Source organism: Rattus norvegicus, chromosome 1 (genome assembly GCF_036323735.1).
Source record: "Rattus norvegicus strain BN/NHsdMcwi chromosome 1, GRCr8, whole genome shotgun sequence".
In the NCBI taxonomy this organism is placed as follows: domain Eukaryota; kingdom Metazoa; phylum Chordata; class Mammalia; order Rodentia; family Muridae; genus Rattus; species Rattus norvegicus.
Window position 1 is genome coordinate 7,272,447 of NC_086019.1, and position 17,765 is coordinate 7,290,211.

General features: G+C 38.3%; 1 protein-coding gene across 4 annotated transcripts in view; it reads right to left on the reverse strand.

Moving 5' to 3' along the window:
• The window catches only part of Grm1 (glutamate metabotropic receptor 1), a 394,906-nt gene extending 393,905 nt beyond the window's left edge, over window positions 1–1,001 (reverse strand). For 2 of the 4 annotated variants that reach the window (NM_017011.2, NM_001114330.2), the window contains exon 1: window positions 940–997. The gene's annotated coding sequence lies outside the window, so the exon portion shown is untranslated. Of the gene's footprint in view, window positions 1–859 lie in introns of all 4 variants that reach the window. The other 2 variants (XM_017588777.3, XM_063280712.1) reach the window with 2 other exon arrangements.
• Between the last annotated feature and the right edge of the window lie 16,764 nt (window positions 1,002–17,765).

Genomic DNA, 17,765 nt, shown 5'->3' on the forward strand with positions numbered 1-17,765 from the left:
TCTTTTAAAAGCAACACAAACAATGGAAACACCTTTTACTTTAACACTTAAGGGTTGAAGAGACCCTGACACACAATTTTAGTAGTAAATGTAAATGCGACAGCTTGTGAAAAAGCCATATTAGTTACTAAGGCAACGGCTGGTAGTCTCCCTGTGTTGGGGTTTGCTGTGTTGCTCCCCCTAAGAAATGAGGCTTACTGTAGACGTTCAAGGAGGAGTGCAGAAGGTACTTTTCGAGATGGGGTTGGTGAAGAGGTATCCTGCATCTGCCTATGTATTCGGAACCCTTCTGGCTTTGCATCACTGTAAGAAATGTAAGGTAGCTAGGCATGGGGGTCGCCTTTGGCACAACCGGCTGAAACACTCCACGGTCAGAACCCTGGACAGCGCTCAGAGCTAGGAGGACACCTTTCCTTGCAGCGCCTGGAAATTCTTGACCTCCCTTCTCATTACACACACACACACACACACACACACACACACACACACACACACACCACACACCCTTTCTGTCGCTTCTTTAGCATCTCTCCACCCTCCTATCTTCGCCTGGTTGTTCTGCAGCTTTATACTCCAATCCAAGCGCTTTGGGGGTAAAGGCACCTGCGGGGCTGAAGTTGGCTCCCTCTCCCGTCCCTCCCCGATCATTTTCTCAAGGTGAGAGTCAAGATGAAAAAGGGGGCAGCGGGAGCAGGCGGAGAATGAAAGCGCAGGAGGCAAGGCACAAAAGGGGGTGGGGGTGGGATCAAGCCAGACGCCCAGCGCTCCTCACTGCTTCTCAGACATGCAGAACTCAAAAAGATAAATAAATGAAGATCCTCCTAGATCCAGGAGAAAATCAGATAGATTAGAACAGTACCTTCATTTGAGGGGTGGCTTTCACCTCAGGAAGATATCCGCTCACCTGAGCCAGTTTGGAGTATGTACTCCAAGACCTACCTGAGTCCGGGTAGACACAGCTATTGGTCTCAGGTCAGAGGACTGCAGCCGTTCTGGGTTCGCAGACACCTCAGCTCTAATCCAGACGGTGCAAGGATGCGATCTGGGCTGTACACTAGTGCCCTCTTTCTTCAGCACTATTATACCGCAAGGGGAAAAAAACAGAGGGAGGGAGGCGAAGAAAAAAAAAAAGCAGGTCACCCAAGGTTTGTCTAATATCTAATGTATAAAAAAAACAGTCATTTGATAGAGGAGGAGGAGAAGCTAGAGAATGCAGGAGCTGACATTTCTGAACTACTGTACTATCTGTCTGAGAGGACGTAAAGAGGCTACCAGGCATGCAGATAATCCGTAGTGTCTTGCCACAGGAGTGAGGGGCTCCTAGGCTGGTTTGGGAATTGTTATTCTTTGCATTTATCTTAGAGACTCAGATTTTTTTTTTCTCCCTGAAAATAAGGACCGCAACAAGACAAACAATGTGTGTATACGTCTACCTAGGAACAAGGCTCTGTTGTCAGGTTGAAAAGAGGATGGAAGAGATTTCATTAGGGGGGTTGTGGGGGGGGAGACAAGGGGAAGAAAGAACATACACATCCTAAAACAAGATTAGCCAAATGTAGAGCGGCAAGCAGTGTCCACCTTTTCCAGGTCAAGATGTATCTAAATTGAGAACAAGAGGTCACATGAAAACACTGGAGTGAAAAACACTTATCCAAATCCCTCCCAGACTGCCAGCACCTTCCCGACAGGTCTTACTGCCTGAAAACTGGAAGTTAAATCACTTTCTTCTAGGGGGCAGGGTGCCTTTTTTCACAGGACGGAAACAAATGACATGGAGTTTTTCCACTCTTAGCGATTGCTCCTTGGAGCAGAAACCAGCCTATGTGCGGGCCCTTGCTCATCCTCATTAACCTCATCTTGATATTAGGGAAGCTGCTGTCACGTCAGGTCCAAGGGGTGGGGCTAAGGGGTGGGTCAAGGGGTGGGGCCACATCGGACCACGCATATCTTCAACTGTGTACTCTGTCAGAATTTGGAAAGAGAAATGCCTCCAGTCAAGAAAAGATGATCTTCTTGTTCTGTTTTTTTGTTTGTTTGTTTGTTTTTGTTTCTGTTTTATATTTCCCTCAAGTGTCAGACATTCTGAACTCTATTCTTAGGCAGTCTAAAAAAGATTTCCCTGCCCCCTTTCCCAAGAAGAGTGGACTGAAGCAGGGGTGTACTCTACAGATTAAAAGGTCTCTGTTCTCAGTTCTAGAAAAACAAACAAACAAAACCAACCAACCAAAAACATACAAACAAACAAACAAAAACAACAAAACAACAAAAAACAAAGACCATGCATTTACTCCAAGGAATGAAGAACAGGTAAGTGTGGGTCTTCACAGATAGGACAAATTCACTCTCTGAATTTTCAGAAGACGAAGCTAAAGGTATTTGTTGTATCCCATTTCCTCTAACAACCATTTGAGCTTAAATTTTAAATCATGTCATTCTGGCTTCATAATCTTTAAGCAAAAAGTTTCGGAGCCTTTTGTCAGTTATAATATCCTACATATAAATTAGTATCTGTATGTACTGTTTTATGTCAATCTGATACAGGCTGGAGTCATCAGAGAGGCCTTAATCGAGAAAATGCCTTCATAAGATTAGGCTGTAAACAAGCCTGTAGGGTATTTTCTTAGAAGGCGATTGATGTGGGAGGACCCAGGCCATTGTGGGCAGTCCCATCCCTGGCCCGATAGTCCTGGGCTCTGTAAGAAAGCAGGCTCAGAGATCCCAAGGAGCAAGCCAGTAAGAAGTGTTCTTACCTGGCCTTTGTATTCGCTGCTGCCCCCAGGTTCCTGCCCTGTGCGAGTTCCTGTCCTGACTTCCTTTGATGGTGAACTGTGGAATGACACATAAGCTGAATAAATCCTTTCCTCACCAAGTTGCTTTGGCCACGGTGTTCTATCGAGCAAAAGTAACCAAAGATTGCCTCCCCAATCAAAGAAAGCAGCATCCCTGAAGTCCTCAATTACCTCCATTATGTGGTCCCTGAAGCTCAAGGTCTTCGATATAATATATTGTTATCCTTTAGAAGACTATCTACCACTGAAGAAATAATTAAAAGTTGAGATTTAATGGTGTTTTAATATTTATTTTATATCCTTAGTCAAACCTGTCCATTCAAGGAAGGAAGGAAGGAAGATAAACTTGGGAATCATCTTCATTCATATCACACACATGCACACACATATACTATCATATATAATACACATATATGCATTGTAATATATATGTGTGTGTATACATACATACATACATATTATATACTGTGGAGATTAGAGGTTAATTTCAAATACAGCCTCTTGAAATTAGCAATTAAGCTTTCTTTTCATTACCTTTTATAGTAATAGGTTTTCAAAAGCAAGATACTAATAAGATTAGTATTGCTAATCTGCTAACGAATCACAGATTAAATATAATATACTACCTTGTCCAATTGCTAAAGGTACATGAATTGAAAAGCAGTGAGTATTAATATTTATTCAGTGCTGATGGGACAGTATATTGCACTCAACACATGATTTGTTAGTGGTACACACAAAAAAAAATTGCCATCAGTATTTTGCTTTGGAACTCTATTTAATGTAAGATGCAGTAGGGACCAAACAAAATGAGTGTCTGATATGAAAACCTTTGCCTTGTCTTATTGGATCTTATGTCATGTTTGGCTGTCATCTCTTGGAGGCCACCTCCTTTCTGAAGGAAAGCAAAGGAGTGGGTCTGGAAGAGAACAGAGCTGGGGAGGGGCTAGGAGAAGTAAAGAGGGGGAAACTCTGGTTAGGGTATATTCTATAAGAGAAGAAGAATCAATTTCCAATAAAAAATAGTACTAAGATAGTCTCTGATAAGTAGCCTAAGATAGATGGCAGGACTCCACACAGTTGCGCATGCCTGCAATTCCAGGGCTGGAAGGCTAAGAGCGGGAAAAGAGTTGCCATGAGTTTGAGGCCATCTCGGGCTACATACTGACTTCTAGACCTGCCTGGGACACATGCAGAGTGATACCTATGTATTAGTTACTGTTCTGTCGCTTTGATAAAGCACCATGACCAAAGCAAGTTATAGAAGGAAGAGCTTATTTGGGCTCATGGTTCCGAGGGAGAGAGTCCATCATAGAGGAGAGGCGCATCAGCAGGTAGCAGACATGGAAGCAGGAACAGGAATCTAAGAGACCTCGCTTTTGTTTGTTTTTGTTTTGGTTTTACATTTTAATTGCAAGAGCAAAGCAGAATGAGCAACCCAGAAGTAAATTGAAACTATGTAATCTCAAAACCCTCCCCCCAGTGACATACTTCCTGTAGAAAGGCCACACCCCCGGAAACTCTCTGTGGCAGTCTAAATAAGAGTGGCCCCCATAGGCTCATGTATCTGAATGCTTAGTCATTAAAGAGTGGCAGTATTAAGGAGGATTAGAGAGATTAGGAGCAATGACCTTGTTTTCTGTCTGTCTGTCTGTCTGTCTGTCTATCTATCTATCATCTATCTGTCTCTTTTTTCTCTGCTTGTGGGCCAGGATGTAGCTAGCTCTCAGCTTCTGTTCCGGTACCATGCTGCTGTCATGCTCCCTGCCATGATGTTAATAGACCGACCCTCTGAAACTATAAGTAAACCCTCAATGAAATGCTTTCTTTTATGAGTTGCTGTGGTCATGGTATCTCTTCGCAGCAACTCAACCAGTGCCACCAACCGGAGAGCAAGCATTTGAGTACTTGAACTTGTGTTAGATACTTGTCATTCAAACCACCACACCCTATCTCAATAAATAAATAAATAAATAAATAAATAAATAAAACCAGTCCGTATGCTGCTGTAAAAATAAATACAACATAATATTCATCATGTGAATATATGGTAACAAAGCAAATACTGTCTTTGTTTCCCTAATACGACATGCATAATTATCATTGAATTCTGCCATAAAAGATATTGCGGAGGAATAAACCTAGATTACAAGTAAAGACGTTAAAATTTCCCCATAAAATCAGTTGAAAATCCAAATCCTTGAAACAAGAAATGTAACAAGAAGAAAAGGCAACAAACACATTAAGTGTGCATTGGAAATTACAGTGGACTCTAGTGGGCATTTTGAAAATTAACGTTTACACAGTCATTGGGATATGGAAGTGAGGTATACACAAGAGATAATAAACTCATTACTAAAGAGATAGCACTGACTGAAAATAGAAATGGGATCAAAGAAGGTCTTTGAAGAAAATTCATTTGTGGAAAATTGATATGTAATGTATTACTAAGGGAATAGAATAAACGTTCAAGGTAGATCAATGTCATATATAGTGATTATCATTCTTTTCATAAACTACCTGACTTTGTGGACAATTGGCTTAAATCAACATTTCTTACATTCCAACATTTGATTCATGAGCATAGCAGGATTTCCCAGGCCCCAGTGAAAATGTTCAGTTTATCTATTCGGTTTGGTTACCTGCTCCAGTTAAATTGAGGGATAAATTGTCTTATCAAGACTAGGCTTTATGTTCTGAACATAAAGTGTTCAGAGATACACTTGCAAGATAAAACGTCTTCCTTCAAAAAGTAAAAATATTTTCATGAAATGTTATCGGGAGACTGGAGTGATGTCTCGGTGGATAAGAATATTTTCAGACACTGCGGAAGACCTGGGTTCAATTCCCAGCAACTGTACGGCAACTTCACAACCATTTGCAACTCCAGTTCTAGGTGATCCAGTGAGCTCTGTGGCCTCTGCAGGCAACAGAAACTTGCATGGTACGTAGACATTCATGCAGGCAAGCATACTCAGAAAATAGGAATAAATAGGTTTTGAAAAAAGTAAACTTGGCTGATTAATGAAGTAAGTTAACTGGTTTAAGGGTTAAGATGCTGTATATTCTACTGTTTTATTGCCATGATTAATTAGGTAAGGACAACACATAGAAATTAGACAGAAAGCATCAGCCACCATATGCAGCTAGAAAACAGCAAGGCACTCTCTGCTCTTGCAGATGGACTGGAAGGCATGTTTTTGGATACATGTTGTTCTTCTCAACACTCCAAACACTGCTATTTGAGGGTCTGAAATATGGTTCAGAAAAATGAGGCAACCACAATTATTTGGGAAGCACAGTAATGTCTGTTCTTACTTTATGCTGTATTTTCTGTGATATTGCCAAGTCCCCCTCATGGTATGTACTCATTCAGTCATTGAACAAGTGAATAAATGTATCGCTCTTAAACAATAAAATAATTATGTTCTACTAGTGACTCTCTCTAAGGTTTGAGTCGGGCTACCAGGTCCCTTGTTTATTTTTCACTCAGCACAGGGAGAGTGATTTTATTTTATTTTGTTTGCTTCTCTCTCAACTGTAAACAGATAGTCCAATTAGCATTTAAACGCTTCAAAACCATATTCATACCACACCTGTTATGACATTTGAAACAGTGAAGTATTTTTCAAACCTGGCCTCCAAAACAGCCCCTCTTTACTCACTGCTATGCATATGTTGACCAGTCACAAACAAAATTTTAAAATGTATAATGAGAAAAGAAGGTAGTAAATAATGGAAGCATGGCCTTTGTTCGATGTTGCAGCTCTATAACTTGAAAATGCCATTTGAAAATATTCTCAGAATCATTACGGCATAAAAGATAGAAATGTTATAATAGCCTTAGAAATAGGACAAGTGAGACACCAAGAATCTGATCCTTACCGGAGCTTAGAGAAAATTAGAGGCACAGCTACATCACACTGCCTTCAATCCAAATTCACAAGCAGTATGTATTATAAAAAAAAATTGATATGAACCGTGCAACATGATACTTATTTTAACATTTCCTTAAGCTCTGAACTCATCTTCTCTACTTAGTAGAAGCTTAAGTAATAAAGACCACGAGTGTGAATTCCTCTCCTCTGAGCCTTTCATCTGGTGAGGGCACAAACATTACACGTGAATGTTCCATTTGCCTAAAATAGCCATCTTTTATAACAGTTCTAATAAAGGCAGTAACCCACTTGCACAGTCTCAGAGATAGCTTTTGAACAATTAGCAAGAAAAGTATCCAAATTTTCAGGTAACGATAAATACCTCCATTAGGAAAGGCTTTGTTTTACAACTTCATCTGTACAACACAATAAAATGTTGTTTCTGAGTGAACAGCTCTGGGTTGTGCCCCTGCTGTTGAAAAAAAATCAACAGCTTGGTTGTTCTCTCTTCAATCCCTAAAATAATCATTCACCTAAAACCTAGTCTTTCTCCTTTCAATTACTTGCCTCCAAACCTGTAATAGGTGTCAGTGTTTAATAGAAGAATATCTAAATTGCTCAACCTGACACCCAAAGTCATTTGACTATGGCCATCTCCCGGAAGGAAACCATTTAACTATACATCTTCTAAGAAAGAAAAGTCAGATAGGAAGCCAGTGAGAAAGAAACTCTGACTTCCGTTTACCCAAAGATACTTAAAGAGCTGTCAACAGTAAACACACAGTTTGTTGTTGTTGTTGTTTTGTTGTTGTTGTTGTTAATGATGGTTCATCTCTAATTGTTTTTAATAATTTCACACCTGTACACGGTGGGCACTGACTACTCTTACCTCCCACCTCCCTCCCATCTATATCCACCCACCACTCCGGATACAAATATCTCTGTAAAATTTATATCTCTACATTTTGTTTTGTGACCCGCCAATGTTAGCCAGGGTCTTCTTCTGTGTGACCACAGATAAGGAGTTAGATATTAGAACTTAACGGCGGTCAGTAGAGGGGATACAACCAAAGACAATGGTTCCTTCTTGCAGAATCTACTGATAGCCAGTAGTTCAGAGGCAAAGACTAGACCCCTGTGAGTCCCGCCTTGTTCTTTGACCGACTGTTGATAAAGCTAGTTTGGGGTGGGCCCAGTGCACATAACTACAGCTGTTGTTCTATCTTCAGGCTTTTACAGACTGCCCCTCTTCTGCAATGTTCCCTAAGCCTGAGAGGGGAGTAATATTAAAGACTTGTTTAAGGTAGGGCTGACTTCCATAGCTTGTTTTCTGATTTGCAGCAGCTTGGGCTCTGTAGTCCCCTCTGTTTCTTGTAGGCAGGTTTCTCTGACTAAGGCTAGGAGCACTATTTTAATGGGAAGAAGAAAGTATTAAGAATGCAGTCCGGTGCCATGCCAGCTTAGTTAACCTTCAGAAATATGTTCCCCATGTGGGCTTACTACCTTCCCAAATCTGTATGGTTAGTCAGCCCTACAGTATTGTCCCCGACCTGATGGCCTCATAGAATGGATCTTAAGTCCACCCTGGAAGCAGTAGGATATCCACTGCTCTCCAACGGTGGAGCCTCCCTTGCACAGATGGGCATGTCCTGCCTTCCAAGTGGTTTCTTCATATCCCCGTTATCCAAGCTTATCCACACCCCATCCTTCATCTCTATATTAAAGAGTAGAAGCTGGGATGCTTATATGAGGTCAAATGCCATTTGTCATTTTGAGCCTGAGTTACTTACTCTGAATATTTTTTTTCAGTTCTGCTCATTTCCCTGGATCTTTAATAATTTAATTTTTATTTACAGCCAATTAATATTCCATTATGTATATATATTTACATATATATTACATCTTCCTTATCAATTTTTCAGTTGTTAGCCATCTAGCCATCACAGATACATTGATATTGCTGCTACTTCCTCACTGTTGTAAAGAGAGTAGCAAAAATCAGATGGGCGGGTATCCCTGTAACAAAGCCCTTTGAGTAAATACCCAGGAGCAATACACTTGGGTCATATGGTAATTTTATTTTCAATATTTAAGAAATCTCCAGACTAATTTCCAAGGTGGCTTCACTAGTTTACATCCCCACCAATAGTGTATAGAAGTTCTTTTCCCATGAGCATTTGCTGTTACTGATACTCTTGATAATAGCCATTCTGATTGGGTTTGGAAAGAATATTAAATTCATTTTAATCTGTATTTCTCTACTGGCTGAGGATATTAACTTTTTAAAAGGTTAAAAATATGACTCCACCTAGCTACTGGAGTCATATTTAAAAAGTCATTACCTATGCCTGTATGTTGAAGTGAGCAGCCCAGTTTTTCTTCTAGTACTCTGGTGGCACTTAGGTTGAGGTCTGCGATCCATTCCGGATTGAGATTTGTACAAGAAGAGACATAGGGATAGATAGATAGATAGATAGATAGATAGATAGATAGATAGATAGACAGACAGACAGACAAGGAGATAGAAAGATAGAAAGACAGATATAGAAACAGATACATTGATAAATAATAGATAGGTCATAGATAGGTAAATGATAGTTGATAGGTAGATACATAGATGATAGATAGTAGGTAGATGATATAGATAGATGCTATATGTCATATAGATTATAGATAGATGATATAGACAGAAAGAGATGATAGATAGATACATGCATACACACATGCATGAGTAGAGATAGATAGATAGATAGATAGATAGATAGATAGATAGATTTCTTTTTTCTGCATGTTGATTTCCTAGAACCATTTTTTAAAGATGCTGTCCTTTTCCCAGTGTATCTTTTCAGGATCTTTGTCAAAGTTTGGGTAGCTGTGGCCATAAGGTATATTTGTCTGGGTCATCTACTCTAGTTCATTAAACTATATGTTTGCTTTTGTGTTAATTCACACTATTTTCATTACTATGGCTTTATAGAATAACTAAAATAAGATAGACTATACCTCCTGTCAATTATTTTTGTCAGGATTGCTTTGGATATCCTTGATTTTTTCTGCTTCCATAAAAATGTTGAGGATATATATATATATATATATATATATATATATATATATATATTTGTAGTACTTTTGTGAGGGTTGTGTTGAGGTCTGCTCTCCACACCGAAGCATAACGGTAGCCATTTTGTTCCCTACCTGCCAACTATTTCATATTGTTTCTGTAAGATACCTGCCAGTCATTGACACAGAAAAATAACTTGACTAAGAGCTTAGTCATCCTCATCGCATATCCTGTTATGTTTTGCATGTTCTGAAGTTTGTTAATTTCAAGACATTCCACAAGGCTTTATGTAGGACCCATCAAATTACAGGTCAATATGAACTGTTATGACTAAAATGGCTTGAGTCAGAGCTGCCCTGAAATGGGTTGCATTTCCTGCACCTGCATATGAGCTCATTATGGATTTGTGTGTGTGTGTGTGTGTGTGTGTGTGTGTGTGTGTGTGTGTGTGTGTGTGTGTGTTTTCCTTTATAAAAGACAGGAAAAGATGTTTGCCGCCATGCTCAGCCCCCAAATTCTGAGCTATCGTGCTGGTTGATAAGGCGTGTGTTCAATAAACCATCCCTGTCTGACTGAGATCAGTATTTGTGTGGTTTGTGGATGGCTCTTGGACCCCAACAATTGCACTAAATCTATAAACTGCTTTTGGCTGCATGGCCATTTCCAGATGATCAGTTCTAGTTCATAAGCCTGGGAGGTATTTCCATCTTCTTGTGTCCTTCTTCCATATCTTTTGTTGATATCTTGACATTTTCATTATAGAGGTCTTTCATTAGCTTACTTAAGTTTATTCCTATTTTATTTCTTGTGTAGCTACTGTAAACTGGATGATTCATTGGTCTCTTTTTCCACAAGCTTATCATGGGTATAAACAAAGGCTACTTATTTGTGTGAAATATGCCTTTTTTAGAATGTTTCTTGAGTATTTTCAATATAATTAAATGGCTTAATTAAAGCCGTTGATAAAATTTCATACATTTCCCTATTCATGCTTTTCTAATCAAACAATATATGTGTTTTCCCATGCTTCAGGGCACACCTTTCACGTCATAAAAAATGTGCATCGATTTTTTTCTTGTCTTTTATATGTATTTTGTTATCTTCGAAAGCCATTCAAAATTAACTTATTCATAAAATCATAAAGTTCCAGAAGAAAATTATCAAAGTTTTTTATTAAACACTTTTAAATGGCATGATACAGTAAAGCAACACTTGCTAAGTTTGAGAAGTATGTGCTTCACCTAATCTCACTCAAGATTATTGTCCTTGCTTTCAAAAGAATGACCTGTTCCAGCTACATGGCCATTAATGAGCACTTTAGAATATTTTCGAAAATAACAACTTGCAATTCATTATTTTAGTATCATTACTCATAAAAATGTTTCATCTTTTGTGTGCAGAATTAATTTTATGAAAATGGAGAACTGCTCTCAACACTCTTAAATAATAGAAAATGAGATATTTGAAATGTGGAAGCTGTCTTGCCTATGATTGAATCTTCTGGACTTAAAATAGGACCCAGAGCTCAGTAACCAGAAATTGACGAAGGGGATGCATTTTGGAAGAAAAGTTTTGACTCTGAGAAAATAGTATTTCTTTGTTTCCAAAAGCAACTCAGAGGAGCAGCTCCGAACACACTCAAGCAATTGTGGTGTCAATGGCTTCCAAAAGGAGTAACAATCTCATACACATAAAAACACGAGTAGTTTCCTTAGACTTCATCAGTGCTTTTGGCTACACTTATGCATGGGTAAATTTTGATGGTGTTTGGGAAATACTCATGGACGTTTAGAATTATTTTCTGATATTTGATCTGTTCTGTTGTTAAATAGCATGCAAGATGCTGAGAGCTAAAAAGACTATATTAAAATTGCATTGAAATATCAACTTGTCACATGCAGAAAGTAGTATAATAATTATCTCATTTTAATCTTTTCTAAAATCTATATGGTAAGTATGCACTAATTTGCTAAAATGATGTAATAAATAAGCATTTATGGATGAGAAACACAAAGAATCAGTGTTTACAAGTTCTAGTGCTATCTGCATCTAAATTATCCACCATCTAAGACAGTTTACGTCACCTTTAGTTGGGAAAGAGTTTTCTTTTTGAATACTGAAGGCACCATAGTGACAAAGATACTGATGTCTTGGAATCTGGAAAAATTCAGGAACTTGGAGTCAGATAAGAAGCATTTTTGGTACCTATGGTCCAATGTAGAGACAGCCATAACAAGGGACTCAAACTGAGGGACAAACAGGGATTACCTAGATGAAGATGGGAAAAGCCAAAGAGGAGATAGATAGTCCACGAAGGGGAACCATAATGGTCCATGATGTAAAGGAAAGCATTGTGTTTTAACTGAAATACAAATGGTTTGCAAATCTAACCCAGACACTAGCAAAAAATGGTAAAACTAGGCTGAGAGAGAAATACAAAGATAGGCAACATAAACAACGCAAAGTTTTTTTGAGAGATGACATCAATGCTGCTCATGAAGTTGGTGGTTTAGTATATTGTTGTGATGCTGGAGGTTGGCAAAAGTAAACTGTGAAATATGGTATCCAGGCACTGGTACTGAGTCTTTTAGAAGAAAATTGACAGCAATGTATCTCTGACTGTGGAGCGTAAAATGGTTATCTCAGATACAAAAGACACTAATCATAAATGAAAACATGTACACCAGACTTCATCAAAATTCCAAACAACTGTTCCCCCCAAAATCACAGAAAACGAAAAGGCAAGCAACATACAGAAGCATTTGTGACAGATGCAGGCATTGAACATATATAATAAAGGGCTGCATAGACCACATGCAGAACTTGCATAATAAATTCACTATTAACATAATTGTTCCAAGGGTCAAATTCTTGAACACCCACTTCAAAAAACTAAACATGCCAATTCTTAGGCACCACATTGAGCACAATGGGGTCATCAGGGAAAGTCCAATAAGACACCACGTCACAGATATGATCACCATAGAGTTATAAAGATTATGAAGACTGAAAACACCAAGTAGTAAGAACAATATGAAGAAAGGTCAAACACTGACAATAACTGGAGAAGGTCCAACCATTCTGGAAAAGGAATCATTCATCACAAGTATGACTAATAGAGCATCACACTATCCTACTGTTAGATATTTGCCAACATAAAAAAAATTACATGCTCACAAAAAGACTCATAATAATGTTCAGTACGTTAATTCATAATTAATAACAACTAGAAACAATACACACACTCATCATGAAACAAATAAGCAAATAAGCTATTGTGTCTTCAAGTAGCACTTAAAATTTCACAATAAAATGTACGTACATGCTTCTAGACTCTATCTGCACCCCAGAGTTAACCTGAGGCATAGCTCTTCAGACCCAAATCCCGCCCCAAGAGAACTGATCTCCCAGGAGTGCTGTACTCCTAAGTTCACAGGTGAGATGAATACTTTTACTCCACTAACTGTCCAAAGAGGGACCTGCTAGGAGACCACAAAGCTCAGGACTACAGAGAAACTGGGGATAGAATACTTTTGGTCTCCATCTGCGTCCTGGAATTAACCCTGTGGCACAGCTCTCCATATCAAAATCCAACCAGGAGAGAGTTGATCTCCTCAGGAGTGCTGTCACTCATAAGTTCACAGTCTCACAGGCTCACAGGAGGGATAGACTCCAGTCAGAGAGAGCAAGATAAACTAACACCACAGAAAACCAGGTGGTGAGAGGCAAGCTCAAGAACCTAAGCAACAGAAACCAAGGCTTTTGGTATCGTCAGAACCCAGTTATCCCACCACAGAAAGTCCTGGATACCCCATCACACCAGAAAAGCAAGATTCAGATTTAAAATCACATCTCATGATGATGATAGAGGACTTTAAGAAGGACATAAATAACTCCATTAAAGCACAGGTAAACAGGTAGAAGCCCATAAAGAGGAAACACAAAAATCCCTTAAAGAATTAAAAGGAAACAACAACCAAACAAATAAAGGAATTGAACAAAACCATCCAGGATCTAAAAAGGGAAATGTAAACAATAAAGAAATCACAAAGAAAGACAACCCTGGAGATAGAAAACCTAGGAAAGAGATCAGGAGTCATAGATACATGCATCACCAACAGAATACAAGAGATAGAAGAGAGAATCTCAGGGGCAGAAGATACCATAGAAAATATTGACACAATATTCAAAGAAAATGCAAAATGCAAAATGTTCCTAACCGAAAACATAAAGGAAATAAAAAACACATTGAGAAGACCAAACATAAAGATAATAGGTATAGAAAAGAGCAAAGATTCACAACTTAAAGGGCTACTAAATATCTTCAATAAAATTATGGACAAAAACTTCCCTAACCTAACAAAAGAGATGCACATGAACATACAAGAAACTTATGGAACTCCAAATAGACTGGACCAAAAAAGAAATTCCTCATATCACATAATACTCAAAATACCTAATGCACAAAACAAAACAAAAAATATTAGAAGCAGTAAGGGGAAAATGTCAAGTAACATATAAAAGCAGACTTATCCGAATTACACCAGACTTCTCACCAGAGACTCTAAAAGCCAGAAGATCCTGGGCAGATGTCATACAGACCCCAAGAGAACACAAATACCAGTCCAGGCTACTATATCCAGCAACACTCTCAATTAACATAGATGGAAAAACCAAGATATTCCACAACCAAACCAAATTTACACAATATCTTTATGCAAACACAGCCCTACAAAGGATAATAGATAGAAATCTTAAACGCAAGGAGGTAAACTACACTCTAGGGAAAGCAAGAAAGCAAACTTCTTTCAACAAACCCAAAAGAAGATACCCACACAAACATAATTCCACCTCCAACAATGAAAATAACAGGAAGCAACAATCACTTTTCCTTAATATCTCTTAACATCAGTGGACTCAATTCATCAATAAAAATACATAGACTAACAGACCAAATAGGTAAACCGGACACAACATTTTGCTGCATACAGGAAATGCACCTCAGTGACAAAGACAGATACTACCTCATAGGAAAGAGCTGGGTGAAATTTTTCTAAGCAAATGGTACCAAGAAACAAGCTGGAATAACCATTCTAATTTTGAATAAAATAGACTTTCAACCAGAAGTTATCATAAAAATAAGGAAGGATACTTCACACTCATCAAAGGAAAAATCTACCAAGATGAACTCTCAATTCTGAATATCTATGCTACAAATGCAAGGGCACCCACATTCATAAAAGAAACTTTACTAAAGTTCACACATTATACCTCAAACAATAATAGTGGGAGACTTCAACACTGTATTCTTGGCAATAGACAGATCATGGAAACAGAAACTAAACAGAGATACAGTGAAACTAACCAAAGTTATGAATCTAATGGATTTAACAGATGTCTATAGAATAATTCATTCTAATACAAAAAAGAATATATCTTCTTGTCAGAATGTCATTGTATCTTTTCCAATATTGATCATATAAATGATCACAAATCAGGCCCCAACAAATATAAGAAGATTGAAATAATCCCATGCATTATATCAGATCACCATGGAAAAATTCTGGTCTTCAATAATAGCAAAAACAATAGAAATTTGAACAATGCTCTGCTCAATGATAACTTGATCAAGGAAGAGATAAAAAAAGAAATTAATGACTTTTTAGAATTTAATGAAAATGAAGGCACAACATACCCAAACTTACGGGATACAATGAAAGCAGTGCTATGAGGAAAACTCATAGCTCTGAGTGCCTCCAAATAGGAACTGGAGAGAGCATGTACTGACAGCTCAACAGCACATCTGAAAGTTTTCGAACAAAAGGAAACAAATACAGCCAAAGAGGAGAAGATGGCAGGAAATAATCAAACTCAGGGCTGAAAACAACTAAGTACAAATAAAAAGAAGTATACAAAGAATCAATAAAGCCAGGAACTGGTTCTTTGAGAAAAATCAACAAAAAATAAAATAAAATAAAGTAAAGTAAAATAAACCCTTACCCTAACAAATCAGAGGGCACAGAGACAGTATTCAAATTAACAAAATCAGAAATGAAAAGGAAAACAAAACAACAGAAACTGAGGAAATCCGAAATATCATCAGATTCTACTACAAAAGGCTATACTCATAAAAACTGGAAAGTCTGGAGGAAATAGACAATCTTCTAGACAGATGCCAGGTACCAAAGTTAAATCAGGATCAGATAAATCATCCAAACTATCCCATAATGCCTAAAGAAATAGAAACATTAAAAGTCTCCCAACCAAAAAAAAAGCTCAGGGCCAGATAGGTTTAGTACAGAATCCTGTCACACCTTCAAAGAAGACCTAATGCCAATACTCTTCAAACTATTCCCCAAAGTAGAAACCGAAGGAACACTACCCAATTCTCTCTATGAAGCCACAATTACGCTCATACCTAAACCACACAAAGGCCCAACAAAGAAAGAGAACTTGCGAGTAATTTCCCTTATGAATGAATATTGATGAAAAAATACTCAATAAAATTTTTGCAAGCCGAATCCAAGAACATATCAAAATGATGATCCATCATGATCCCAGGGGTGCAGGGATGGTTCAATATACAAAAATCCACCAATGTAATCTGCTATATAAACAAACCCAAAGAGGGGGAAAACACATGATCATCTCGTTAGATGCTGAGAAAGCGTTGGATAAAATTCACTACCCCTTCATGATAAAAGTCTTGGAAAGAATAGGAATTCAAGGCCCATATCCAAACATAGTAAAAGCAATATACGGCAAACCAGTAGCCAACATCAAGCTAAATGGAGAGACACTTGATGCAATCCCTCAGACATATCAGTAGCCTTCTTTTATTCAAAAACAGGCTGGGAAAGAAATTAGGGAAATGACACCCTTCACTATAGTCACAAATAATATAAAATACCTCGGTGTGACTCTAACCAAGCAAGTGAACGATCTATATGACAAGAACTTCAAGTCTCTGAAGAAAGAAATTGAAGAAGATCTCAGAAGATGGAAAGATCTCCCATGCTTATGTATTGGCAGGATTAATATAGCAAAAATATCCATCTTGCCATAATCTACAGATTCAATGGAATCCACATCAAAATTCCAACTCAGTTCTTCACAGAGTTAGAAAAAGCAATTTGCAAATTCATTTGAAATAACAAAAAACTCAGGATAGCGAAAAATATTCTCAACAGTAAAAGAACTGGGGGAATCACCATTCCTGTCCTCAAGCTGTATTACAGAGAAATAGTGATTAAAAACTGCAGATGCTGGTGAGGATGTGGAGAAAGAGGAACATTCCTCCATTGTTGGTGGGATTGCAAGCTAGTACCACTGTGGAAATCAGTCTGGCAGTTCCTCTGAAAATTAGACATAGTACTACCTGAGGACCCAGCTATCCCACTCCTGAGCATATATATACCCAAAAGATGGTCCAATGTATAACAAGGACACATGCTCCACTATGTTCATAGCAGCTTTATTTATAATAGCCAGAAAGAAGCTGGAAAGAACCCAAATGTCCTTCAACAGAGAAGTAGAACATTAATTATAGTACATTTACACGGAGTACTACACAGCTATTAAAAACAATGACTTCATGAAATCCTTAGGCAAATGGATGGAATTAGATAATATCATTATGAATGAGGTAATCCAGTCACAAAAGAACACACATGGTATGCACTCACTGAGAAGTGGATATTAGCCCAAAAGCTCAGAATATCCAAGATATAATCCACAAACCACATGAAGCTCAAGAAGAAGGAAGACCACAGTAAGGATGTTTCAGTCCTTCTTAGAAGGGGGAACAAAATACTCACAGGAGGAAATATGGAGACAAAGTGTGAAGCAGAGACTAAAAGAAAGGCCAACTAGAGACTGCCTCACCTGGGGGATCCATCTCATATAAGACATCAAACCCAGACACTATTGTGGATGCCAAGAAGTGCATGCTAAGAGGAGCCTGATATAGCTGTATCCTGAGAGGCTTTGCCAGAGCCCGATGAGTACAGAGGCAGATGCTTGCAGCCAACCATTGGA